At 46.7% G+C, this 26,824-nt stretch overlaps 1 long non-coding RNA gene across 6 annotated transcripts in view; it reads right to left on the minus strand.

Annotated features, from left to right (window-relative positions):
* Positions 1-26,824, minus strand: part of LOC129384371 (uncharacterized) — a 430,482-nt gene that overhangs the window by 334,683 nt on the left and 68,975 nt on the right. For 2 of the 6 annotated variants that reach the window (XR_008612104.2, XR_008612106.2), the window contains exon 2: positions 24,678-24,813. The exons of the other annotated variants lie outside the window; for them this stretch is intronic. This is a non-coding gene — a long non-coding RNA (uncharacterized lncRNA). The remainder of the gene's footprint in view (positions 1-24,677; positions 24,814-26,824) is intronic. 6 annotated transcript variants of the gene reach the window in all.

The raw sequence follows: 26,824 nt of genomic DNA on the forward strand, positions 1-26,824 counted from the left end.
CATCTCATTCAGATGATTTCACGGCTGAAATACTTCTATAATCAAACAGGTTTCCTTCAGAACTGGTACCCATTGCTGATCAAGTGTATCCTTACGCGCGCCTTTGGAGAACTGTTCACAGTAATAACTGTACTTTGGAGTGTCTCTTTTGGTTTTGTAGACGCTGCTATGGCTGTTTTGGCCGCTATGTATATGACTTATCCACGTGGGTTTTATATTCGTAATAAATACCGTGAAAAAAAAAAGGATGGGGAGAAGGTCGTGGCCTGATGGGTAGAGCAGCGGACTGCTGTGCTCGACGATAGAGATTCGATTACACTGCCGTTCGCACATTAGTTTCTTTTTGTTAAAGCGAAGCTACACAGAGGAACCTACTTAGCTACCTACCTGCCTACCTACGTGCCGCAATGTGCTAAAGACGAGGCTAAACATGCTTTGCATTAAAAAGAGCAAAGTCTTAAAAAATGTGAGAAAAAATACAGGGGAGCCCTGATGGCCTATATATATATATATATATATATATATATATATATACTTTTATTTTCTCGGAACGCTCCGTCGTCCAGCTGGCCAGCCGGCCTAAATGAGTACCGAAGGAATCAGTGACGTTATACTACAATACAGATACTGTTGTTTGGGTGCGATCTTCAAGTAACTGCAAACTTGGCCCCTAATTTTTCTTTTTCCGTTTGTAAATAACATTTATTCCACGAACTATATGCACCTCATGCCGATCATATGCAGCTCATAATCGCAGTTCGCTAAACGTTGAATACACCGGTGCGTCACACATGTGTGCGTCGTCTATGGCCATTTCATCATTGTCGCCCTGTAGTCAACGTTTTGCCTCGCTATCAATGTTTCTCGCATAATTCTTTCTCTCTCACCGAAGTAGCGAGCCACAGACGCGTCACAAAAGGCAAGTCTATCCACCAGATTGCATGTGTTTGGCAAGAAACGTTATGTGCGCATTCATATACACGCAAAGACTAAACTCCAGAAGCTTGGACGTTGACTAAACAACAGAACCGCGGTCACGGCGAAGGTGTAGGCAGAGTAACAATAAAATTCAGAGAGCGCTAGACGACAGGACCAGAAAGAGGAGGAGACAAACACAGCGCCGTGTTTGTCTCCTCCTCTTTCTGGTCCTGTCGTCTAGCGCTGTTTGAATTTTCTTGTTACCATGGAACACCAACTCGCCCAATCCGCTGCCCTTCTGTGTCGGCAGAACTGTCTGAAACGCAGCGGCAGATGGTTGTGAGCGCAAGCGGTATTTGCATATAAAGAAGGGCGTGCATACAGCCTACGTTGCGTCAATTCTTCGTGATCAAAATCTGTTCTCTCGCGTTTTTGTAGGCCAAGCAGTGCGAGCGTCGTTGTAAAGCGTTCTCGCACAGGTTGCAGGCACTATAAAAAGACCCATACATTTCAGCAACAGTCTTGATTAGAGCTAGTGAATTACGCTTTCTTAATATTTTCGACATCGAGCAAGTCTGGTCAGCACATTCGCATTCCTTCAGAAGCGAAACACTCGCGGTGTGTTTGCTTTCTTTGCCACTGATTTTGTTGTTGAGATGAGTTAACGTACATGAAAAAAAAAAGAAATCATGTAGAGATGCATGTATTATATCTGGCAAGTGATACATCCAAGACAATGAGTCTGTATAAGCGGGTTCTCACACCATCCGTAAGTGCTATAGTCGGTGACTACCTGAGAGTTCAAAACGAGCTCCACGCACAAAAACGCAGTGCACGTGTCCTTCACCTCTGAAATGGAACCGAGTAACCTAGAGTGTGCTCGCAGCCTAATTACTTTGCTCTACTGATGTAAACGCTACACTAATTAGAAAAGGAAAGCTCGTTGTTTCAAGTCAAAATATTTCCTTTGGGTGAGCACTGAGAACAGGATCACTAAAACAACTTTGCCACGACGTTCACATTTTATCCCAAAGTCAGTCACGCAGACTCTGATCTGTACCGAGAAAAGAGCCGTTTTAAACACGCGAACCCCCTTGACGTCACGTAAATATGCATACCCAGTTGGCTGGCGCCTCTATGCAAATTGTGTTTGAGTTCGATAGCGCACTTAACTTTTCATTGTGACGATGTCACCCACTATAGTGATCTGGTTGATGGCCTCGGTCAAATGCAGCTTCGCCGTCGTGTCTCAATGAGGGCCTTCACGCAAGCTGCGTTGCAACACCGCGACATCAGTGTTCACCGCAGCAGCCGTACAAACTCCTAGCTGACCTACAACGTGGAGTCAGTATAACGCAACGTGAAAAGCAAAAATTGCGGACTTAAGGAATGAAAGCCCGTGCGCGTTGTCTATTTGGAACAGCCATGCGTAACATAAGTTTTATTTTATAATCATTAAGATCGTTACGTTTGAAAGTAAATTCCGATCTCCGACGCATGTTTCGCTGCATTCACGTTCAATATTGACCACGCTGTTGCATGCCACTCTTCGCCGCACAAGATGGTTGCGAAACTCCGCTGAACAGCTTCTCTGTCAAACACTCACACACACGTTCGGTACCACATCGCGATTTGACGAATGGCTGCACTGTAGGTAGGCTTTTTTTCCCACCTGTTGAGATATCAGCATATCACTGAAGCAAAGATGCACCGGTAAACCCCTTTGAGTATTTTGGATTGCCACTCAGAGACATTCAATGAAAAGGTGTGGTTGCCATATTTTGCTTGCCCTAGGGATAACGAGGGATTTGCTTTGAAAACCGTCGTGTAATGCAAGACTTAATAGGAGAGACGCATTTGTAAAACACTAACCTGCTTTTGCATTGCGAAAGCGCGTAATTACGAAAATGGGATCACAGGAGCTGACGCTGCCTAATCTCACCACCGTCTTCAACGTAAAGCGTCATCTGGTATTGAAATATAGTCTGAGGGTTTCCTTGATACAATCAGGCTTCTTAGCCATGCCATTACGGTTCGAATCGGATCTTAGAACTCCTCAAACACATTGTGTGCTACGTTGTGGAAAGAGCGAAAGGCATTCGCTAAGTCGCATAGGCTTTTGAAACCCCAAGAAGCCTTCCTCTTCACATCGTAGGAGCACATTATTTTTACGTCCCGGTCATTTGGCTAAACTCGGGCGATGTCTGGAAGTCGTTGTGGATATCTGAATCTCGTATGCCTACTAGTGCATGTCTATCAACAATTCGCAACTTTGTACGATTGTACGACACGATTGTATACGACACGATTGTACACCCACGATTGTACGACACGCAGTCGTTGTTGTCCCGCTCGCAACTGTCTTTAAGAAAACTGGCCCTGTGCACACTTATTGTGGCTGTTTTCCAGGGGGTTAAATGCGCCGACGTTTCCCCGCTGCCTCGACCTACCTCTGCTAGAATCTTTCCTGCTAACGAAGAACGTTGACGGTTCTTGAAATCCATTTGAAATTCATTCTTAAAGCTACATTCCGGTCATACAAACTTCTTTAAGAAGCGATAGTACACAGCTTCTCATTTGTCGGTACCGCCTGTCGACTCACTGATATGTTCACAGCAGGAAAGATGACTCACAATGCTTCTCGTCGACAACATCCCGCAGTATACTTTAGGCGCCCTTTGCTATCGCGCTCCTTTGTCACTTCACTTGGTTGTCACGTTGAGTTCACCTCCGGTGACGCGCTTAGAAGTGGTGTTTTGTGTTTAACGTGACCAGGGTGTGTCGCTGCATGACCCAGTACTGCTACAGTTACAGTTACAGTATATGTTCCCGGAAGTACACACAGCAACCCTAAACTGCCGTTATCGTGTGGCACCTTCATTAGAATGGCTTTGGTTGTGTAAGACAAGGTTGAAAGGGTGTGTGACGCAGTATTCTGAAAACATGGTGGGGCTATTTCATATGTGTTTTCATTTTCTCGCACGATGAAGCCCGGCATCAATAAATACAAAAGCACATGCCCTAACCAGGCGTCGTACGCTCCTAGACCGAGACCCCTCTTTTCCTTCAGGCAGCTTTAGCTCGCGCGTTTTTTTTTTTCTACTTTACTTTCTTTTTCTTTTTTTGTCTTTTTGTTAATTTCGCGCAGTTTCACACTGTGATGTCGCGCTGTGGTCACGAGCTGCATTTTGATGAAAATTACGTGAAATGTCATAGCGAGAACTAAGGGTCCCTGCTTAGTAATATATGGACGTTCTTGAATGCTTATCAACTTTGTAAAAAAAAATAGTCTTGCTTGGGTCTCCGTTAGTTTCATCCTTTCTGGCTTCGCACAACATTTATTTCGGTTCGGTCGATCTGATTTGGGTGACGCTCTTTTCATTTTATTGTTTTTCCAATTTAATCATTACATTTGTTATTCATCTTACGTATGGAGGTCCGGTGTACAGTACTGATGTAGCAAGCGTAAGGGTAGCGCCCGCTTGCACGGTTTTCGCTTGAGTTCACTGATATCTTAAGATTATATAAATATATATATATATATATATATGCGCCCGTGCCAGGCGCAGCAATCCTAGGGCCGGAGCGCCAGGAGCGGCGACCAGGAAGCAGTCCGGATCGTCTGGGGTTTCGGGCAGTAAAAGTTGTCTCTAGAATGGCTCTTGCACCCTGGGTCGTCTCTGAGAGCCTCAGCTGGCCACTGGCTCTAAAGCAGCCACGGTCATGAGCCACATTTGGTGCCCAACGTGGGGCGCCAAATGTGGGCTCGGTGTTACAACGCCTTTGTGGGATTTGGCATGCACAGGAAAGCACACAACGAAATTCGACGATCCCGTATTAACTGAATAAGCTGCCTAAATACCGTAAATGAATTATATATATATATATATATATATATATATATATATATATATATATATATATATATATATATATATATATATATATATATATATATATATATATATATACATATATATAATCATCCCTGCGTTGTGCATTGCGAAGCAGAGCGACGTGACTTTATTGCGGGGACGACTATCTCGAAACATGTGCTTGTCTCAGTAGTCCTTCGAATTGCTCACGCCTTAAGCAGCGATCGGAAATTTAGTTCCGCGATATCGCAACATATGCCATAAAACATTGCGAAAGAACGTCAGTAGGAATATGGTCACTGCCACGTGTTTCCAAGTCGGTAAACCAGTAGACGCTCGATGTAAGGCATCATGACACCAAAGTAAGAGCTAGACAGCCACTGTACGACGACCCTTTCAAGAATGTTGGGCTGCCGTCGTTCAAAATACAGAGGTCATGGTCCAAAGCAAAAGATACAACAGTCCTGCCACTTAAATTGGTTTTTGTACTTCCCAAATTGGGTGGTGAGCATAAAAATCTCCTTTGATTATCCAAGGACTGGAGGTCGTCATCATAACATTTTCAGCCTTTTTTCAGTGTAAGCGACTCGATGGGGAAATGCAGCTTGCGATGAGTGTGAAAGAGAGCCTCCTCTTCTTTATGCTAAGGCACACGTACTGGTTGTCGTCATGGGAAGGCACGGCCTGGGCCACGTAGGTGAGCTGTTTGCCAACATAAACAAGGACCTCGCTAGTTTTGTCACACGTGGCGGAAACAAAATATTCGTATCCTGATAGTGTGAGGGTGTTTTTCATGTTTGGTTCACAGATTACTAGCACCGGAAACCAATTTACATATACAAATTGACGAAAATTGGAAATACGTTATTTCAGGCCTCTCGCATTCCACTGAAGAAATGAGGCATTCTTGACTTCTTGAAAGCGTCGCTTCTGCAGAAGTCGGCCAGCCATGCTTATAATGCAAGCTTTCAAGCACAGGAAGCTAGAGCATCTTTCTTAGCTAGATTTCTTCCACTGTAATGATTCTCAAGTCATCAATAAAGTATTATTATTATTATTATTATTATCCAGTAGTTGTAAAGCGCATCGAGCAGTCGAAGTTCGTGCGTTCCCCAAAAGTGTGCGAATCGCAGTCATTAGCGACTTCAGCAGTTTAACCAAAGCGTACATAAAACTAGCAACGCCTCTTGCCCTGAGGAAAGAAAAACTGGACAAGAAACTCTCACTAGAAACAAAAGTGTACTAAGATCATAAGACAAGGTTGGATAACTCTGCCTTGCAATGTCTGAACTTCAACGGGATGTGAACTTTTCGTGAACGCGTTCTGACAGTCAATTATAAAAGTCTCTTTCTTCGCATATAGTAGATGAATGCGCTCTGAGTTTTTGTATAAATAGCATACTGTAGTCCTGCGCTGTACAATGTACTTGTGCTTGCTTGGAGAAATTCTCAAATAAGCGACAACGCCTTCCCACTTTTGTTTATGTTTTGTTTTTCGCAATAACGCATTGTGCACTTTTAGAGCGTTTGTATGTTAGAACTGAGAGAAAGGCAGGGAAAAGAGAAAGGCAGGGAAGTTATAACTTATCTAGCTATTTAGAGAGAGAGAGAGTGCACATAATAAATGAAAGGTAGGGAGGTTAACCAGGACTCGGCCCGTAGCTATTTATCATTTCTTTTTCACACATTGACGTAAAGAAGAACCGGCTCCTGTATGCAATTAAGTCGCTACCGATACTTTCACGCAAGAAGTATAAGATAATTTTTTTTTTATTTCTTCATCGACACAGCGCATATAATGGACAGACATCACTTTGGAGCTGAATAGGGCTCAGGCCTCTTGTACTCAGACACACTCACAACAGCAGGTGGGCAAAGCAGGCGTACTTGTATTTGTGAATCAAATACAAGTACAAGGACGAAAAACGGTCGCGAAAGAACGGTCGCGTACAGAGGTCTCTCTGTACCGACGTGGGAGCGGCCCCCATCAGTCCCACACTGATCCCTCAGGACCTAAATAAAGTTCTTCCTACCATACCATATAGATGTAGGTGCACGTTGAAGAAGCCCTCCACTTTGGCGTCGCTCCTAGCCCCTGTGTTGCTTCCGGACGTTAAGCCCTACGAATGAACCAATAGATAAAGTTGCGCTTGCATGTTTCAGCACTCTTCAAGAGACCGCGATCGGAGGCGCCCTGCAATCGCTGCTGTTAACGTCTAGCCCGAGCAAGGGTGCAGGCCGCGTCGAAAGACCACTCCTGAAATAAAAAGAAGCCTGTAATGCAGCGTACTCGCCAACCATAAGGGGCATCGAAATGCATCTCCGCTTTTAGAAACGAAGTACACCAATGAGCAGCTGAAGGATAGCGGCTTCCTTTGGTGATGCGCACGACGCCACCAGGTTTCGCTCAGCTTTGCTTCGCTTCGTAGTGACGTCAGAGGGTTGGCTAAGTGCAGAGTGAAAACGTAGCACATCTTTGGCCAAGCGGGAAGCATGGGTGAGAAAATAGCGCGCAGGGCAACAAAGGCAACTCGGCGCACTCTCCTTTATTTATCGGAAGAGAGGCTCCGGTCTGTCTAGCTGGAGTGACGGTGCTTGCAGTGGGCCACGACAGCGAACTCGCATCTCGCGCGCACAATTGATGGGTGCTCCTGGTATCTCGCTGACGAGGCAACTGAGCTGGCAAGGCGAAAGTGGGCCGAATGCGGGAAATCGGTTGCGTAAGCCACCGGTTGAGTGCCAGTGGAGAGGTCATGCCCTCTTCGGTATAGGCCGGGGCAGTGGGCATTTGTGCGAAAGCGCAGGGCTTTCACCAGTATGTTTTCTGGGCGTCGTGTCATGTTCATCTTCCTTTTCTTTAGCCTTTGTTTTTGTTTGTTTCTAATGTATCCGAGGCGCCTTTCCCGCTTATATTGACACGTGTTGCGACAGCGTAATTCCTTCCTGCGGGAAACGGAACAAAATGAGGCAATGTCGTCTATGGGACTGGCGAAGGAAACAAGGCGTATTGTTGCTTCATTTATTCATTGAGGCATGCGTGCAGTACTCCATGATAGTGACGATATCAGAGATTCGAAGAATGCCAAGGCACAATCCTGATCAACAGATATAACGAGATAAGCGCCATCTGGCTGCGTTCGTTTAATTGGCTGTAACCGCCGACTTCTCACTCAGACTAATTTGAATTTACTTTTTTCTTCTTGTATTATCGCTCGGTTCGTAAAGTCACATTATCGCCCTGAAGTAATACGAGTCCTAGCATACGCCTTGTACATACGTGTTTCACTGTGTAAGCACCCATGTCAGCCATGTGTATGCACAGATGTTAAATCCCGATTCGCAATTTACAACCATCCATATTTAGGCCCAAAAGGCAGTGTAGCTAGTTATATTCCAGTGAATCACAGGTTTCACTATAGATGCGATTATTTCTGCCTCGTTCTTAGGGTAGCTGCCCAGTAAGGTTATCGTAGCTGTCACTTTTCTGTCGACTATGTGCGTGCGCTGCTCACTCTCTGTCTCTTCTCCTCTTTCTATTGCCGCTTTTCCTTGGACCCAGTGTGGGATTGCAAACCGCACACTCGTCGGATTGACCTCCCTGCATTTCCTCTTCTTGCTTTCTCTATCGTTCTTATTTTATTCCGCCGAGGAAATGCAATGCATTGTTGTTATTCGTTAGTGTAAGCACACATACCGCTCCCCGCTGCGTTACCACGTCCAGTTCGCTCGGACCAGAAACCAGAAAACCTTGCGCGCGCACCCGCTCACTCGCACGCACACACCCGCGCACATATGCATGCATGCACACGGGCGCGCACGGAAGCAAAGAAAGAAAGTATCCGACAAAGAGGCAAGCGCATGTTAAGACTACTAACGTTCACTGCACGCACTTTCTTCCCAAGCTTTCCACTCCCTCCGAACACAGTCGCTACTTTCTAGTTCCGGACGGAGCATGTTCTGTAGCAGAGAGAGAGAGAGCGCAACAAAAGCGCTCAGCTGGTTGCTGCATCAGGTCCAGCATCTCTAACAAATGCTCTCCCGGGTAGAAGTTTGCTGTGGCTGGGGCAAAGAAGGCCATTTCGCGAGCGCTGCATTCCTGTGATTCTATAGAGAGCGACCAACCGTGTTTCTCCCCGTGCCGCCGGGCGTTGGTACCGTTGGTTAGAGGCGCGAGACCTCGTTAAGAGAGCCTCGCACTGAGCAGATAGCGAAGTCGAGACCAAGTTTCGTACTAGGGGGAAGAGCTGAGTTCCGATAAGCGTGTAGTTTCAAACCCCCTGAAACTCAGAGCCGCAGTTTAAACTTGAGAGGTTCCTTGCTTCGTGGAAGCAGCTCGGTCGCACTTGTAGTGCCTGTGCAGTTGCTATCGAAAGCTTTCTCGAGGATTACAGTATTGAAGAGGAGGCGCGTGTACCACATAGACGGAAATTAAAGGTTGATTCAATGTAGTTTATTTCCTGGTTGCTTTCTCGAGGAGAAACCAAAATTTTATCTACGTTCCACCACGGTAACTCAGCGGTTATGGCTTTCCTCTGCCGTGCATGAGGTGGAGAGATTCGATGCCCGTCTGCGGGTTGGCCGCATTACGATGGGGTTGATTCAGATACAAAGCTAAAGAACTGCAGCTCGTAAAAAAAGAAAAAAAATCTGAAGTATCCCACTTTGGCGTCCCTCATAACCTATACAGTCCAATTTCGGGATGTGGAACTCAACCATTTCTTTTTAAATTCCAGGAGTACGTAGCGTTGTTCATAATTTGTGTCCTTTTGCAAGAGTACATTCCCGAACATAGGTATCATGTCTTAGCGATTCTCTACAAGCATAACATGTCATGTCGTTTTATACAGGGTGTTTCAAGTAACTCGAACCAAGGATTTCAAAAAAAAAAGTGGTTCAGCGCAGCTGAATGGAACCAACGACATATGGTTTGTCGTCATGTGGCCTTCCTTAGAGTATCTTTTTTTTATATTCCGCTTAATTAGATAAGTAGCTGAGATCAATTATGCAAAATTTCAAATATTTTATTTTAATTTTGGTTGAATCTGATGGTTGGAGTAACCGAGGCCATAGTCTTCCACCAAGTGTGGGACTCACTGCTTTGTTTCTAGTTTTGAGATGTCTGCGTTAAAGTGTAACGACCTCCAGCGAGGGATTGGCGGCAACGTATTTGTTGATCAACGCAGAACTGTGCGCGCCTTGCCCTGAATCACGTGGTTCGACGGCAGTCTTTATTTGTACGTTTCGGATTGAAACAAAAGCTGTGCCGTGCTTATGTGCGCTTCACGCCTCTGCGTCACTGGGGCATGCGAGCCATTGCTCGTGGTCCTGCACTGCCGCCAGGATCGGCCCACCGAATTTTTCTGTCGACGGGATGGACGCGAAAAAATCCCGGGATCCTACCCATGGAGACAGCTTCGCTGTCAAATAATAACTAATTATATATTTAGGCAAAATACAAAAGAAATATATCTCACTTGCTCCCAGCGACGACAAACACCACTACGCATACCTTTACACCTTGCTTTAATTTTAGGAGATGATGCGATGGTCACGTTACCTGACGTGCGTAAATTTCTAGGTGACGCTGGCTTTTTACAGAAAATATAGATTGACACAGCCTTCTTCTTCCTAAATTGGATTTTAAAACACCTCGTGTTTGGCGCTGCATAGCTTTAGCCACTTTTGTACCATTAAACCACAGTTAACTAACTAACTTACTAACTAACTAACTAACTAACTAACTAACTAACTAACTAACTAACTAACTGGTGAACAACATTACCTTTGGTTCAGTCTATGAAGCTGCGTGGCACACTTTCCCGCTACATGGTACAAGGTACGTGGGTTACCGTTTGTAACTGTACGCTAAGCCCGCAAATTGTTCTCGAGTTTTCAGCCTCTTTCAACTTTTTTTTTCCTACGCGCACTTTGCAAATATGCAGTGGGCTCAGTCGATTGAGTCTCCCCGTCTTCCAGCATTCCACGCGCTAACTCAAGTGGCAAGCGCACGCCGTGAATCTGCGCCTCCTTAGATCGGCGTCCGCGCGCTTTCTCCGTCGCGTATCGGGGGTGCTGCAAATTATTCGTAAATCGTAAGCAGGCAGTGCGTGCCGTAGTTTTGGTTCGCTAATAACGCAACCGTCTGGCGTTTGGTTGCTTCCAGAAAGGAGTCAATAGCGATCCGTGTGCATATTTCACGATGCGCGCTCTCCAGCCTCTCGAGCAATCACTGGATGTGTGCGCTACGCGGAAAAACATGGGTATGCGTTCAGACGAGCTCGTACACCGTTGACGTATACTGCGCTTGCGAAATCGGGTGCAGCAGTTTTGTCCAAAGGCCAATGCAGCGACAGCAAGGAGCCGCCGCTTGTGACTCTTTCCGAAAATGTTCTTATTTGTTTCAGTTCTTACCGGGAGGTGCGCTTCTCAAATGGGGCGACTATATATGGAGCCGCCTTCTTTTCTTTTTCTTTTTTCTTTTAAATCTTGTAGACACGATGGAAAAGACGCTGGCGTAGAGATATGGCGCTGAGCTAATCACCGTGTCTCGTCGGCAGAGCTGTACACATACAACTTTGTATGCTAAATATTTTAAGTATGCTTTCGTTTGGGTGTTTTAGCACACGGCCACGCACGCATGCACGTACGCGCGCATGCTTAACGTTGTTTCTCTCTTTTCGCCCTCTTATAGTCTACTCCAGCGCAGGGCAGCAGACCGCGTGGGCTTCGGGGTAACCTCCCTGCCTTTCCTTGCCTCTCTTTCTCTCTCTCTCTCTCTCTCTCTCTTAGCGTTGTGTTAGTACGACGTGAACTACAGCGCAGTTGAATAGTGAGAGGAGGTGTATGCGTGCCATTGCCTCAACCGTAACAGGTCCAAACTGTGCTGGAGTTCGGCTTGCTGTTTGCTTTCTTGTAGCGCAGGCAAGCAAAAACAGATTCGGTTCTTGTCGAGTGGATCACAAATATAGATCTCGGACCGGTGTTTATGTTTCGCGAGAAGGAATTAACGTGGCACTCTCTACGTACTCCCCCGAGGCACATTTCTTCTCCTGAAGTTTCCTTACTGCTTGTAATTCGTGCCAGTGCTAATGCAAGGTTCCTTAATGAGTTTCCCAAGATGTTTACGGAAGTCACGGCCATCAAAGTACTTCAGCGTTAATGAAGAGGACTAAAAGCAACGCGAGAGTTCCGAAAAGAGGCGGAGTGGTTGGGCCAACAACACCAACGCCCGGTTCGCTACCCTGCGCTGGAGTAGAAGAAATGGGGCATGTTAACACAACACCGACGTCAAGCAACAGCGATGGGGAAGAAGCTGACGAGCTCGCTTTGCATAAGGTGGATCGAGACTACGAGCGATAGCAGTGTAGTGATTTGGGCAGAGTTTTGATCAGCTGCCTTGCGGGAACAGCACGGAATAAAGTACACAAGGCTCACAAACAGCCGTCGTTAGACCATTTCTATGAACGCTTGCTCGCAGCTTCACCTGGGCGCAGATATTGATGCAAGCGTGCTCAGAAGTTTATACAAGCAAGTTGACGCGAGACATAACCACGGGTCCCTTCCGCGCTAACGTGATTAAGGCAGGAATAAAGAAAGCAAACAAACATCAGGTATTTACCGCCCGCCTGCAGATTCAACTGCATCTCGTCACGAGTGACTCTACACGGTACTTACGGAAGAAATGAAAACATTTCTAACTCTCACAGTATTTTCTTTTTCTTATCTCCTGATTGATTATGACTTTTGTCAGTTGTGTGGCGGTACGTTACACGTAGCATGGTCAGGTTTCATACATGTAGGTATTGTCACTTTCTCCTGCTGTTTTTGTACTCTTAAGATGGACGAATCTCTAGATACTTGGCAAAGTTGGACACCGGCTTGTACCAGTAGGACAAACACTAAACTTCAGTTAAACTCGCGTCTACTGGGCGTGTCTCTCGTTCTTTTAGAATTTGCTTGCGAACGACTAATTTTTGCCATCAAAGCTTTTAATGGTAGACGCACAAGTCTGACGTCTTTCGTGCCATGTTACGGAACCGTACTGGTTTCCTCGAAAGTGGCGCGTACTAACGTAGTGTTAAGCAGCCTTTAACTCGCAGCTTGTAAATGTGCTTGCGCTGAATCCAACGCAGAAATTATCCGTGCATACGTACAAATATTTTTTTTTTTTAAATTCGACTTTAGGCGAAACACGGCGTCGTCTTTTCTGAAGGCGCCAGATTAAGCGACGACAAACGAATTGGACAGCACGTATTTTATGCATCGAGAGGCAGCTTTCCATATATAGGAAGTAAAAAATGCCGTTTAGGGAAGAAGATGACATTTTTCAAAGCTGAAAAATAAAATTAGAACTGGCAAAGTGCCCCGCGGAGGCTTAATGGCGCCACCCAGCCGCGCACGTGCGTTCGCGCATAAGCGCTCCCAAATTTATTGCCGTATTCTTGCCCGTGTTTTTCGCGGTTATGCTATGCCCCCTGCGTCGCATCCTGCGGGGAGGTCGACCTTGGTGAAACGATTATGCGGCGCTGCAGCGCTTTCATCTCTGTAAAATACACAAAGGTAAAAAGAACGGGCGACGCTTTTCTTTTCACAGGCGACAAAGCGACGCAAGGGTTTTCGTTCGCGCGAGAGCAGAGGCCGTTGCCGAAATGGAGGCAATATTTATCTCGCTATTTGCGCTCATCGTCGCTTCGTTGCGGGTGTGTTGTGTGTTTGTCCGGCGCATAAGTGGAGCACAACCCAGGCGCCGCAGAGTTTTTACCATAAATGATGACACACTGATGACGTGTGCGCTGTGGCAAGAAGCGATCACGAGGCTGGTGTTTTCCGGTGCGAAAGATGCAAAGATTTCGGCTCTTGGGGAGCTGGCCGTGCCTTTGTCGATAATGTATTGTGTGTTTGCAATTACAATTGACCTCCACTCCGTTTATTTAGAAAAAAAAAACATTCGGCGCCCGAGAAGCAGCCTCAATCCGTAGGTGTTGGCAGCAGACATTGCGAAGTGTTACGGACCTATTAAACCACAGAATGTGTCACGTTAATGCCTATATTTAGACGTGTTGCTCCGATACCTAAAGAACTGCGCGAGCGGCTCTAAAGGTTGCAGCGTGTTGAATCGCGTTAGTTGTGCGCACTTCCTTCCTGTCTTTTTTTTTTTTACTCTGCTTCTACTTCTTGTACACCCTTTACCCCTTCCCCCAGAAGCAGGCAATGGGTAAAGGAGCCAGCCGGTATCTGCTCTGGCTAACCTCCCTGTCTTCCCCCTTTTTTTTTTTTCCCGCTCCTCCTCCTAACGCGCGAACTGCTTTGTGAACGGTGCTTCTATTGCGGCATGAACTTTTTACAGCTGCTGCTTTTTATGTCAACTTTGCATGAACGATGGAGGTACTTGGAATAGGATTACAGATTCGTACGCGTACGGTACGACAGCCCTCGGCAAACATTTCTACGAGAGCCGGCGCTCAGGGGTGTGTTTGCGTCGTCGATCTGTTAACTCGAGCCCATTGAGCATGCGCACATGAGGCGGCTTTGCTCTTAGGTCTCGATCCGCGATTGCTTTTCGACGCTGTCATCCGTCAGTGACTCCGTGCACCCTACTTTTAACAAGCTAGCCGCGACAGAAGCCAAGTTTAAAAGCGAAGGAGTACACTGTATGTCTACACCAACGTTCATGTATGCCTGTCGGCCATCGAAGGCACCACCTTCTCTGTGCAGAAAGAATATCGCTGGCTTGCTAATGCGGCACTATGAGATGCATTTAATATGTATTTCTTCCTTGGTTTCCTTTAGGTTGGCAAGAGTAATCAGGTAGCGTACCTGTGTGTTTTCCATAATTTCGTGAGTTTCGCTCTAACGTAGTTGAAACGCGCTGCGGGGTAGTCGTGTTAAGACGTGGAGCACTGTACGGCATGGCTAGCAGCACGGTCATTGTTTTTGTTGGCTGTGAAATGATTTAAACGTGGGAAAATAAACCACTGCAGAACCGCGTGCCCCATAATTGTGAGAACCAAACCCCAGCGACTAAGAAAAATGGGGACAACGGCGTCAGAGGAAGCGAACAAAAGGAATAAAACTTGCATTATTCCTTAGGGTACCATCTTACCTTAACTCTTTTGTTACCGCGAGAAAATGGTCGTTCTCTATAGGTCTCGGAAAAAAAGATTATTTACCCCTACAAATAATATTCTAGCACATATGTTGCAGCATAGCATATTGTGTATAATGATGTGCAAAAACATACGTTGTAAACCAAAAAAAAGTTTATTAGGTAAAACATAAAAATTATAGAAAGCGTCATTATTGCTGCCAGTTGGTAAAAACAACATAAAAAAACATGATATCTGACAGTAATATCAAAGAAAATTAAGAACATACATTTCAGAGATAAATAACCAACGTATAGCGACTGAAAAAGTAAATGCTCAGTACACTGATGTTCTTCGGATACAAAAAAGAAACTAAGACCAGTTCATCACTTATGCCATACGGTGAATTAAACAGTTCCTGGATTTTGTGAAGCATAGGTGCACTCCGCACTTTTCCCGCAATACGATTGGTTTTGCTCAACTTAGCAGTCCTCGTAACACATCTTGCAGTTCCGTCTTTTCGGCATCTTCTGAGGACGGTCCAATGAGAAGTCCAAGGAACGTACTTCACCAGTTCGTCTAGAGTCATGCACCTCTTCCAGAACCGATCGCTCTCAAGGTAGCTGGGCAGCTACAAGATTATGTATTCAAGCATATCTGTTTCCATTACTGCAGATTGTCTTTATCACCTCTGCAGAGAAGAAGAGCAGAAAGAAATCCCATGCCGATGTAAACTCCCTTGCGTAGATCCATAGTGCTGGGTCGAGATGTGCTACGGGCGGCCTTCTTGGCGGGAATGGAAGTTTCTTTGCTGCCGATGACAGCACATCATAACCAAGAGAAGTATGCACCCTGAAGATAATCAGTAGAGCTCTCAGGACGTGCAAAGAGATCGACAGATAAGCGCGCACTAGGAACGAGATCGCTCACGGCCGTAAAGCAAACTCGCTGGTGAATAGCTGCGGGTGTGGCGTGCTAACTCAAAACATCGTCGTCGTCAGAGGTTGAACCTACTTTGCATCGTAATCATAACTCGAGTCCTCATCACTAAATTGAAGTGCACGGGCAGCACAGCTTCGAGCACGACGCTTTTCTCGCGACGCAGCCGCGCGGGACGACGCCGTGCGAGCGACTTTCGATAACTGCGCAGTTACACCGGCAGCGCGCTCGTGCCTGGATTTTACGAGAGAGGCAAAACTCTTGGAAAGTGGTTGAAAACGCCAGGTCCTCATGTTGGACATGCGCCAGACCTTCAGAAGTGCACTTTGGCAGAATAAAACGACTCGGACTCCAAACCAAAGCTCTCCAGCGAACAGCTGGCGTCACATTTGGGCAATTGTCACCGCTCATCACTGTCGGACGGCAAAGCCGGCGATATAATTTAATTCTTGACTTGCTGGGAGTCATCTGGTAACAAAATTTTGATGCTACTGCAGCGTAATCGTGAGCGGCATACTTTTTTTTCTTGAGAGCGGCAGAAGGTGACAGCCACGCCTCCTTTCGCTACAACATACGCGCATGAAAATTTAAACTGCGTGAAAATTTAAACTGATTCTGAAAGTTCAGTGCCTGTACTAACTACTGGATGACCTTAGGTGGATATGAAACGGGTCCAACGTGTCGAAATCGGTGATCTAAAGCATCGATCACAGGGTATCGATTTGAATAGGCGTGATAACTAAAGAGTTAAATCGCAGAATGCCAACTACTAATTACAGGCCATTGTATAGAACACTTCACCTCACTTTATCCTTCTTTTCTTTCCGTATAGTTTAACGTTGTGAAGAAAACCTTGATGTGTTTCTTGCCAACATCTCCAAAAATATAAGAAACTAATCAATCAGCAACTGATCGACCAATCAGCTGCAATGAATTAGGGGACGCAAAACCGAAAATGTGCCCCATGCGGTCTCCGTTTAAAGCTGGAATTTTCGTAAAATCAGTGGTTCTGCTCTTTCTCTCTCTTTCTCTCTTTTTCTGTCTCTGTCTCACTCTCTACTTCCGCAAATGAGATTACGCGGTGAGAAAGAGAGGGACGACAATTTCTGGCATCTGTTCACCGGTTTCCGCCTCCTTCCGCATGGACGGAGAAAGGAGGGGCCTCGTCTTCCGGTATCCGCGATCCCGCGGATTGATTACGGTCATTGCGCATCGACCGATTGCAACGCCATTGTTTGGCGCTTTGTTCGCCGTGGCGCGTGGGTTGGGTGTGGTTGGTTTCCGAGTGTGGCCAGCTCCTTTGTAGAGCGTCGTTCACACCTCGATTCTTGCTTCAGTCGTCCCTGCCAGTGCGCGCTGCTCATTCTTTTCTCAGCGTGGGAGCGCTTCTTTCTTTCACTCTTTCTTTCTTTCTTTCTTTCTTTCTTTCTTTCTTTCTTTCTTTCTTTCTTTCTTTTTCCCCCGTTTACTAGCTACGCGAAGGAACACAGAACAGGCCCGTACGCCGATGTGGCTTCGATTTCTTCTCTTCTAATTTTTTTCGGACAAAATGACTGTCATTAGAAGCAGCTGCGCTGTCTTGATGCCCAAGGCAGCGGCGTCTGGCAGAGATGACGTTCAGCGTTCGGTATGTTACAGGGACGTTCCAGCTTAGAGATGGTCCCTTTATACTTCCAAATTTCTAAATGTCTTAGAATTGAATGGAACGTTTGTTTGGGCACAAGCAAACTGACACGAGCAATGTGCACTCCGCATAAGCCTTATCACTTTTTTGCCCGTTCTACGTTGTTGCTCCTGCAAGTGTACTTTAACGCCTTCTGGAATTGGCCTCTTGCAAGGTGGCATACAATAACTGTTCTTGCAAGTCACGTCGGCAGGAGCGGTGTAGGAAACGCTGGGTTGTGAGATAGAGTAAGCCTTATATAGCGCGAGCATTGCTGTAAGAAGTATCCATAAAATTCCGGAGCTCCGTGCTACCTTACTGCTATTATATTGCGCTCTGCCTAGCTCGAATTTGCTGACTACATTACTTTTCTCTAACAAATGATGTTACAATCGCAATAAAAGTTCTAATGCGTGTTTGACGTACCCTAATGATCGTAGGACTGGGGTAGGAAAGGCGCGTCTAGCCGAATAAGAACAACATATTAGTCTAACGAAAACGCGAATTTCGTACCTGTATAGACCGTCTCTTGATTTAGCGCAACTCAGTTTGAGTATGAAAGAACAGGGACAATTGACAGAATAAGCGCTAGCTTCCCATGAACCTATTGCACATTATATGGCCGCTCATAGCACACGTGACAAAAAACAATCGAAACAACCACCTTACAAGAAACACACGGCTGCAGTCCACTGAGCACGTGCCTCAATAATTTCGAGCGTTAGTTGATTGTGACTGTGTCTTATGATTACGCATTCTTTAAAAACTGGTTTGCATCGATCACAAGTCTTGTAATCCATGGCAATGAATCCACTTGATGAAACTTTTTGGTTAACCTTGTAACTGTGCTCGCGCTAGCGATCATTAATGCATCTTCCGCTCTGTCCACTCTAGACACTGTTGCATGGCAAGGGAAACTTGTAAACCACATCAAGACGGCAAGTTGGGCCAGTTAGTTGGGATTCATGATAAGGTTCGTTAGAGCGCAGCACAAGACAAGGACAAAAGAAGGTATAAAATGACGGCATGGCGCTCGAGTGCAATCAACATATCTGTTCAAATGTCTTTTTTCGCACACTGGTTGCATTTCCTCCTCAGGGTTCGTAAGTTTGCAAAGCCTACCAAGCTTATAAGGAGCAGAGAAAACGACTCGGATTTTCGCTTTCTGTACAATTTTCAAATGGTGGGAAGCGTTGTGAATATGCGGCACCACACTTGTTTTTCTACCAGTGGCCGTTGCTCCGATCTTCTGCGGTTTGCGCTTCCTAGAATCTTCCAGCAACATTCTGCCACTGACACCTGCTGTGGTATATAACCGTTTTCTTTTACCTTCAAAGCTAGCGAACATAGTAGCATGATGGCACTTCTTTTCCATAGCATTTTTAAAGCAAAGTTTGGCTATCCCTCTCTATATCAGTTTGGAATGCATTGAATTGTATAGTAGGAGAGGCTTACTAGACAGTGCTTCATAGCTCCAGCAAGTGTGCCCTACTTAAACAAGCCAGACGAAGTTCGAGAAACCGGATGGTACCTTGTGGGATTTCAAAGGTGATTTCAAGGGGCGTTAGACACTCCTTAATAATTGGCGTAATTGTAGCAACCAGAACTTTCACTCCTTCTGAAGAGCAATAAATGACAAACAAAAAATTCTTAACATAACGGAAGGCTTTTAACACTTTGGTCTGCATGAGTCCGTCAGAGAAATTTCCTTTAGTCCGTTTACCAGCTACGTCACGGCGAATTGGTGCGGGAACTTCCGACGCGGCCTCACCACCCGTATTTTGTTCTTATATTTTTTTCTGGCCTATCCCGCCTCCTCTGATGATTACGATGGATTTTCTCGCTATTATAGAAGCGTAATTGGCCAGTACGGCTCAACAAATTGTTTCCTATTTGGTGTCCTTTTAATGGCTTTCTTAATTTGTATGCTTCAAAAGAGTCACCTGTGTAGTTGAGTGGTATGTGGCAGTAATGGTTCGATATATTTATGCGAATGCATTCTTATTTGTTCCCGGGGTCAAGTGGATACGTTATAGTTTCGTAACACCGAGCAGTGGAAGACTTCAAGTTCCGAGCCCCTACTGTCTGCTCTCCTGACCTAGTCATTTTCCATCCACACCGGATGCAGGCTCAAAACAAGCAGAGTGTTTGCTGGCGCTTCTTCATTGGTCGTCTACGGGATTCTTTAGCCATCCAGATTATCGATGTTGACAGATGGCATCGAAGTCGTACTCCGTCCTTTGCTTCCATCAGAAGTCGCAGAAGTCTGAACGAGGCGCATGATTTGGAGGTCGACGCTTCTCCTTTGATGTCACTTCCTTGTCCGGCGCAACGTCTTATGACACGCGTTGCTTCGGCTGCAATGCACACAACTACAGAAGTATACCGTGACATCCGCAGGCGACTTGCGCCGACAGCGAGCATGTACAGTTATGGCATACTTACGTGGAGTCTAAACTATCGGTACTGCATCGCACCCGCACATAAAAGAGAAGTTATCACTGCCGAGTGTAAACAAGAAAAACAAACAAGAAAGTTTGAAAGGCGCGGGTTAATATATATACGCGGGAGGAATGGCGTAATGCATCGGGGGTGGTTGATGCATAAAAATGAGTGCAGCATACGTTTCCGCTCTAGACAGACCAAGTGGGAATGATAAGCGCAACCACCAAACGTGTTTTCTTCCTGCCGTGATTTCCCGCACTCATGTGTCTCGTTTTTCTCTTCGTCATTTGGCTGCCAAAACTCCTTCGCTGTTCTCATGGCGCAAAGACAGAGCAACCTCTTCTCCGCCTCGTCTACCTCTGCACTTGTCTTTCCTTAGAATAATGATGTGGTCGCAATGTCGAGCGCTTGACTGTGCCTAGGTCTACTAACACTGTGTGTGCTCGTGTGTCATCTGTTTGCGGCGTTACGTCGTCAGTTTCCGTGAGCTGCCACCGGTCCCGAGTTTTTACGTCGCCTAATCTACGTCCCGTGACGCTTGCGTTTTTCCCGGGCTTTTTGCATCGTAGATGAAAAGCGCAACACTTTATCGCCATTGGCAGGGAGCTTATTCTGATCGCCGTGACCACGAACGCATACGCTCTTCGCATCTTCTCTTCTCAGCTCCTCACCGTGTCTACCTTTTCCAACAGTGTAGCGCGGTAGCGCACCCGGCAGGACAGTTATTCTGGTAACCGTTCGTCCTTTCGTCTCACATTTCGCTCTGTATCTCCGATCGGCGTGACTGAGAACGCGTTCTGCTACTGCGTGGACGACACCAGGCGACAATGAAGACGAAGATAGGAGAGAGTATCCTTCCCAGCTGAAGCTTTAGTATGTACCACGCCTTTGCCGACTGCAGCAGTTGTGCCACGTGACTACATCATGTGGTCTTGGGGTCCGTTTACGACCGGTGTGCTCGGAAGAGCGAGTCCACGTGACCTCGGGAACGTGGTGGGGCAGCTCACGGGGGCTGGTCCGCAATAAACGGCAACTTTGACACACTGTGTTGACAATAATTCTTGTGCTTCAGTTAAGTGATTTATTCATTTCAAATTACATTAGCGCTGGTATGAGCACTTCCTCATTCCTGATTCGTGCCCCCTGCGTCCGCTCTTTGGACTACCTTTCGCAATAATACTTCGTCCACCAAAGACAGCTTACGCGGAAGAAACGCATGCACACTGAAGGATTAATACAAATGATCAAGATTGTGCAAGCCTCTCGAACTGTTTGCGTTAGACCATTGCAGTAATGAAGCGGTCTGAAAATGTTCCTCTCCTTTCTTTGTGGCAGGGAGTGTGTAGCGTTTACACCGCATTACGGAACTCTTCGAGGAGCAGGGCCCGTTTCTCGTGAGCTCGACGTCGTGGCATTCGCCGGTTCTTCCCTACTGATCTCTCGTGCGCTCGCGTCACCGCAGTTCCTTTCGCCTCCACCTCTCGCTTCCTGTGCACCTGCTCGAGCGTCGTTCCGTCGACGCGAGCAGCTCGGCAAAGAGAGACCGATGCCGCGTCTCGAAACGCGAATGCACCGAAAGGCGAGCGGGAAGTGTTCATCTTTGCCCAGGCGACGCGCATCGGCGGCCCACAAGGAACGCTGCAGGGATGAAACGCAGGCTCTACGACTGTCCGTTTCGCATCCCGTTCTCGCCTCCTGCGGGGTACCCCTGCATCTCGGACGACAGGACGCTCTCGTTCGATGGTAAGAGCCATTCGGCCACTGTCGATCGGTCGGTAGCCCTTTTCTTCGAGAGATGTCTATGCACATTCGGTCAGCAGCCGTGGTAACTGCCGCCACTTTTATCAAGTTGCACGCGGGCTGTGCTCGTCCCTGGAGATGAATCGCGCTCAGGCGGGAACCAACCCGTTTGGCTTTGCACAACCTTTGTGTCGTGAACGGAGTCACGTTTTTGATGCCCGCCTGACTTGACAGTCAAGCGAAATCCGCGTTGGCAGTCGCGATCGATTCGCCTCTGTGTGCTCTCGGTTCTGCAACTGACGGCGCGGATTGAAAGCACTCACATCCAGCCAGGCGGGAACTATGGAGCGAAGGAAATGGGCTTTCGATCACATTGCATCCAATCTGCACTCCCGGCATCTGTGTGCGTACTTACTTTGTTTATTTACTTACTTTTGATGCGATATCACGCCGCCACGGCATTCGTCAATTTCGATTATTTCACTTCCAATCGCATTGCCGTGGCATCTTTGGGGGAAAGGTGCATTACTCGAATGCGATTCTTGCAGGACGAGCTTTTGGAAAAGCTACAGTTTTCCCAGGATTGCTTTCTTGACGAATAAAAAAAAAGAGTATTGGGTGAACCAGAAGCAGGCAGCGAGGCCGACCATTTGCCGCAGTTTCGCATTGGTCTAGCATGCCCTTGCGACGAAACGACAGAGCTAGACAACCTTGTGAGGTTCACTCTGTCCTCATCCGTACATCCGAGGAGCTCCGTCAATTCGATTGGAGGGCATGAACTCGCACCGCCATCACGCACATGCACAAATCTTCCAGCCGCGACGCAAACAGTGACGTATGTCACCGTATGAAATTTGTTGGGTTAATCGAGGCCGCATTCTCGGTCGACCGCTTTCGTGCATTGTATAGCCGCGGCTTCGTGACGGGTCGCTGAAAAGCGAAACCATTTTAGAAAATGGTCGATCGAGGCTTTCGAGCAGTGAGAAAAATCAGGGCGCTGTGGTCGAAGCAGTCAATTCAAGTTCGCTTTATTGGAGGGTTCGCTTCACTTCACAAGGTGCGTCATGAGATGACTCTCCTCGTTCTCCACGTCCGCGTCCGCTACCGTATAGAGAAGCATACCAACTGCAAGCTCCTTAATATATCTGGCTTACCTTCTCTGTGGGGGTGGGTTGTAGCGAGAAGGCCCATGCGCTTACGTGCCTGCAACACCCTGTGTCTACAAGAGGAGCCAGTTATTGCCTACGAGGAAGTTTCGTGTATTTTTGTTTTTTAATTCATAAATGAGAGTGGTTGATTACGTGTCATAATATACCCGAGTGAGAATGCAAGAAACGGAGAATCAGGTGAGTTGATGTTGATTCGTGCTAACGGGAAGCGCGAACGACGACGACAAACAGAGAACCACACACGACGAGCGCTCAACTGCGACTAGATTTTATTCGAGGAAAACGAGTATTTGAATGTATAGCTGGGCTGTTGTATAGTTGGTATTTAAATAAGTATTTTGTGTGAATAAAGTGTACTTGAAGTTCAGCGCTCTTGCTGTCTGGCTGTTTCTTTATCCTCCTCGTTCGCGCTACCCGTTCACATGAATGCGATGAACGTTCATGCGCAGCAGTCACCAGGCTAGACTACTTTTCCTCCTCTCTGTTTTACATCACGTAGTCAAAAGCCCTCAACTACGGCTAAAGGAATACTTGGCCTCGGAGAGGCGCTTGTTTTTATACTCTTACGATTAGTTTTGGGGCTCTGTTATACGTACTGGCCACGAAATGTCATCACCATGATTTTTTTCTGTAGCTCTATGTGGAGGCGAAAATAGAGTAATACTAAAGTGGACAGAATATATATGCCATATGTTAGGATGGTCTTCTCGTGCGGCCTCTTCGTTTTCTGTTATTCTCGTGCTTCATTTTAGTATCTCTGTCACATTCTTTAACTGGAAGTTTCCGAACTCCTCAAGGAGGACACGTCTAGACACGTCTTCCGGACGAAGGAAGCACTCGCAAGATTAAAGCGTACAACCTTGAAAGCAGGGTTTCCTGTTTACATTGATTTTCAAGACGGCAGAGAAACCTTCTCAGGCGTGAAATTGACCAGTAAGCTATTTGCACATAGCTTTCGATTCCAAAAAAAAAAAAAAATGAGAGAGAGAGAGATAGAGAGAGAGAGAGAGAGAGAGATACTAAAGCAACATTAATATCGATTGAGGAGGCGAGAACATGAAGGTAACTTTTCTGCGCCGGGCTTCTTGAGGCGTACCTGGATCCTCCGCTCTAATTTACTTTCAGTTGCCTTCAGTCAATTTTCTTGATAGCCACTTGTGCGGCCGTGAAACCGTCATCGATTTTCGAGTAGGACGTGTATTTTCACAGGTACGCTTGTAAGCTATCCCTTCACTTTTTGTAGTTCTCGTACTTTTCACTCCACGTCGCCACACTCGAGGGGCGTGCGCGCATGGACGTGACGTCCGCGTAGAGCGTGCCACGGATACGACCCGTTTGTCAAACTGGCTTGACGTGTTCATTAGGGACCGGCCGTTACCGACGTGTTACGGTGATGTGCGCTAGCTGGTTCTGCAGCAGCCGTACGTGGAAGTTTCCGTCGATACGGCAGCGGTAGCTTCCGCATGGTTGGGCACTGGCCTTGTCACGGCGGACAGCTGATTTGCAGTTCGCCTGGAAGGAACTACTCTAGATTCTAAATCGTGTTCTTGGGGGAGATGGGCGTAACGGAAAAATATGAAAAACTACAGGCTTCAGCGATTCCTGTGGCTCTGAACTCACTTACCGTACAGCAGGCCCTCACCACAGAAGCCTTCTTCTCACGAGCAACTTCTCTGCGCTGCGCGCAATGGCGTCTTCGACCGCTGCAGTGCTGCCAGATGTGGCCTCCGGACTACGGGCGCAGTCCCCGCTGCTGTCGGGAGTGTACGTGGCATACAAATCCCTCACAAGTTGCCGAATTCTAAATCGTCGTTACAGCGCAGGAGTAAAAGCATTGGCTTACCAATTGCACGTTGGCCAAAAGGCATGCGTTCAATCTCGAATGGCAGTGGTGGGCAAAGCTTTCTCTTTCTTCGTCGTGTGATGACGATGACGCTGTGGAGAAGGTGGCTTGACGATTATGACGCGACGGCGACAATCTGACGGAAACGAAGATGAAAAAGCCGGATGTACGGACGCACACAACAAACCGGTCCGAGATTCACACTGTTGTAAACAACGACCTAGCGTGCTACTGCGGGAGTACTTATTCTTAGAAGGACCATGAAACGGGCCACCGTCAAGTTGTGGTCCTACGTTTGTCAAAAGTGCGGGAGGCTGCTTACCCAATCATGAAGTCTCAGAGCTCTGCGGATCTTATTCATCTCAAATCGGTAACCCGAATTAAGACAGTGTCACAGTCACTGTTGAACGTGATGTTGAGGGTGAGTAAGTTCTCTACTAGAGCAAATTCACCAGCTGTGGTTGCTTAGTGGCTATGGTGTTAGGCTGCTAAGCACGAGGTCGTGATGGCCGCATTTCGATGGGGGCGAAATGCGAAAACACTCGTGTACTTAGATTTAGGTGTATGTTAAAGAACCCCCAGATGGTCCAAATTCCCGGAGTCCCCACTATGGCGTGCCTCATATTGGATCGTGGTTTTAGCATGTAAAACCGCCGCAATTTTTACCAGAGCAAATTAAGGAGCGTGGTAGCGAACTGCTGTAGTAAAATTCGATGTGTAGAAAAAAGCGCCTAGTACAGTGGGTGTAACGAACGCTTGCGTGCACTTGCGAAGTTGACAAAGATAAGCAGGCCCACATTTGTGCACCTGCTAAATGTTTTTGTGGTTTCCTTAATGAGACAACAGAAAAAAAGCTCACAGTTCTGCAAACTAAGTTGCACTTTGCAACTTGGCGGCGCTTTGAGCACTTGAGGATTGGTCTTTACAAGCAGCTACCATCCTAACTTTATTGACTATTGTATATACGCAGAATATTCGGCTTACCTTATGGAGAATGTCCACTTTCTTGCAGTGAATGCAAAAAAGTTGACGAGCTCTACAAGCTGAGGCGCACTTGCAAGTCAGCAGCACATTCAGAGCCTGAATATCGGTTTTTACGAAACTCACATTCTAACTTCGTTGCCTGCGCAGCTAAATTTATTTCAGGGTCCTAAAAATTTTTAGCAGTCTACGCGTTCCTAAAACTATAGTTTCCCCCGGTGTACCTGTGTGGTAGAGTGTACTCCCTTGCCACCCCGACTTCGTGACGCCTTTGCAACACCGCTTCGACGCATACATTATGGGCACTGCTCTTCGCCTCGCCTTGCCGGCGCGCCTCATGCTAGCGTGCATGGCGTGGCGTGTTCGCGTCCACGCCGCCGCCCACGTTTGACCCCCCCCATCAGGTTGCCCCGTGCTCACTGATGGGAATAGTAATGCGTATGCGCTCCGAACGAACGAAACTGGTGGTGATGCAAGGTGCGTACCGTATTTCCGCGTTCATATCATGCTCCTGCATGTCATCCGTGCAGGAACAAAAAAAAATATAAACAGATAAATAATGCGTTGGGAAGAAAATCAGTACAAATCAGACTTGTAATAAATGCTTTGCAAACTGGTGCGCACTCAAGCTAAGCTGCACGGTACGAAATGGCGAAGTACTTCACTATGGCACGGAATACTGAAGTTTAGTTTACTTTCAAAATAATTACGAAAATAAATTTCCTTCTCAAGTTAAAAACCAAGCAAAACAAAGCAATGCACTACCAAGAAGGCTTTATTGGCAACTGCCAACATTGTCAGCGGCTATGGCGTTGCGCTGCTGAACTGGAAGTCACGGGTGCGATACCGGCCGTGGCGGCCGCATTCGGACGCAGGGCGAAATGCAAGAAACGCTCGTCTATTTTTTTTTTTTTTAGGTAGACGTTAGAGAGCTCAGGTTTTCAAAATTAAAACGAAGCATCCCAGTAAGACGTGCCTTATAATCGTATCGTGGGTTGGACATGTAAAACCCTAGAATTAATTTTTTTTTAGTGGCTAGCTGGAGGAACTGTTTCAAAAATTCGCTCTCCGACACCTTGCCTGCCTTTCTCTTCTCTTTACTTTACCCGTCACTACAGATTTCTCGTCAAGAGAGAAAGAAAATGACAAACGAAAGACAGGGAGGT

The sequence above is a fragment of the Dermacentor andersoni genome, chromosome 8 (assembly GCF_023375885.2).
Source record: "Dermacentor andersoni chromosome 8, qqDerAnde1_hic_scaffold, whole genome shotgun sequence".
In the NCBI taxonomy this organism is placed as follows: domain Eukaryota; kingdom Metazoa; phylum Arthropoda; class Arachnida; order Ixodida; family Ixodidae; genus Dermacentor; species Dermacentor andersoni.